The following is a 2198-nucleotide window of genomic DNA, read 5'->3' as shown; positions in this document are numbered from 1 at the left end:
CCATGATGAAAAAAAAAAAAAGAAGATATAACTATTGTAAATACATATGCACAAAACCTTGGCACACATAATTCCCTAAAACAAATGTAACTCAATATAAAATGTCAGGCAGTTCTGAATATAATAATATCCCACTCTCACCAATAAATGGGCCATGTACATAAAAAGAATCAAAGAAATACTAGAATTAAACTAGATTATAGATAACATAGACCCAACAGGTGACACATATACAGTCTTTTCATAGCCCATTGAACTTTTCTTAAAATCAATAGTTTTATAAAATAAAACAAATACACAAATTTAAATAATTTCTCATATCATATTATATCGTATTTATATCTGGAATAAAGCTACAAATAAATACCAAGCTGTGTGAAGTGGTGGATGCCTTTAGTTACAACACTCAAGTAGAAGCAGGGAATCTCTTAAACGTTCAAGGACAGCTAGTCTACATAGTGAAGTCCAGGAAAGCCAGAGAAACATGGTTAGAACCTGTCTCAAAACAACTACAACAAAAAGAAATAAAAACCAGTAGAGAGTACAGAATATACACATACATATAGAGATTGAACAAAATGCGGTTGACTAAGTAATAAGTAATAGAAGAAAGCAGTAGAGAAAATTTTAAATACTTTAAGAATGCCAATAAAATCCTGACTCACTAATGTTTGTTGAATACAGTAAAGCAGTTCTAAAAGTTTATAATTAACATGACCTACTTACTAAAAATCAGAGAAACGTAAAATAACAATAATTCACCACCAAGTCTTTAAAAACAACCCAATCTCAAAATTAATAGGAAGAAAGGTATTATAAAGTTCAGAAGTGAAATTAATGAAATGGAAAATACAAAATCAATGAAAGGTATGAAATAAAGAGTTGGCTTTTGAAAAGAAAAAAAAAAAAGGATTGCCAAATACGGAAGAAAACTAACCAAAATGAAGAGAAAAGAACTGAGGCATGTGTAACATGCATGTGGCACAAATTCAATCCCTAGGTATTAGAGAGAGAGAAATTAGCAAAATGGGATGAAAGGAGGATAAGATACCAAACCACTATAATCCATGGAATTTTAGATAATATTGTGCCCACTTAGAGTAAATTGAAAATCTAGAAGAAGGGGGAGGTGGGCTGCAAAGAGAATCTCAGCGATCCTCAGTCACCATGGCTGCCTACAAGCTGGTCCTGATCTGGCATGGCGAGAGCTCCTGGAACCTGGAGAATAGCTTCAGTGGCTGGTATGATGCTGACCTGAGCCCTGCGGGCCAGGAGGAAGTGAAGCTCGGCAGGCAGGTGTTGTAAGATGCTGGCTATGAATTTGACATCTTCTTCACCTCTGTGCAGAAGTGAGCAATCCTGACCCTCTGGACAGTCCTGGATGCCATTGACCAGATGTGGTTGCCAGTGGTCAGGACCTGGCGCCTCAATGAGCGACACTATAGGGGTCTAACAGGTACCAATAAAGCAGAAGTGAGGCACAGGTAAAGATCTGGAGACGATCTTATTATGATGCCCTATTGCCTCCCATGGAGCCTGACCATCCCTTCTATAGCAACATCAGCAAGGATCGCATGTACACAGACCTTACTGAGGACCAGCTCCCCTCCTGTGAGAACCTGAAGGACACTATTGCCAGAGCTCTGTCCTTCTGGAATGAAGAAATTGTCCCCCAGATCAAGGAAGGGAAAAGGGTCTTGATTAATGCCCACGGCAACAGCCTTTGAGGCATTGTCAAGCATCTGGAGGGTCTCTCAGAAGAGGCCATCATGGAGCTGAGACTACCCAAAGGCATTCCCATCATCTATGAATCGGACAAGAACTTGAAGCCCATCAAGCCCATACAGTTCTTGGGAGATGAGATGACCATGCATAAAGCCATGGAGGCTGTGGCTGTTGAAGAAATGAAGGCGAGAAAGGGCAAGTTGATGAAATGAAGGCGAGAAGGCAGACTCCTACCCTAACATGCTCCCTGCCTGTTCCTGCCTCCTGCACCTTCCCCAGTACCTGCCACACTGACTACATCTTTAGGATCTTAGGTTTAAGTTGTAGTTGCAGATGAGGACCTGGGGCTCCCATCTTCATTTTAGTATTTTATCCCCTGCACCCACTCCCTTCATAGAATCTAGTCAGAGTTAACACCTCTGGGGATGCAGGTTCTTGGTCTACATTCAGGGACTGGTACCTGTGCAAGAAGA

The 2198-nt window shown here is 40.4% G+C and overlaps 1 pseudogene across 1 annotated transcript; it reads left to right on the top strand.

The window, feature by feature from the left end:
• Positions 1-1167: 1167 nt before the first annotated feature.
• Positions 1168-1937, top strand: LOC116089168 (annotated as a pseudogene). Its single transcript, XR_004118316.1, has one exon. The product of XR_004118316.1 is annotated as a phosphoglycerate mutase 1-like (transcript).
• Positions 1938-2198: the final 261 nt, after the last annotated feature.

Source organism: Mastomys coucha, chromosome X (genome assembly GCF_008632895.1).
Source record: "Mastomys coucha isolate ucsf_1 chromosome X, UCSF_Mcou_1, whole genome shotgun sequence".
Taxonomy (NCBI): Eukaryota; Metazoa; Chordata; class Mammalia; order Rodentia; family Muridae; genus Mastomys; species Mastomys coucha.
The sequence above is the reverse complement of the archived record's forward strand: the minus strand, read 5'-3'. Positions and strand labels throughout refer to the sequence as shown.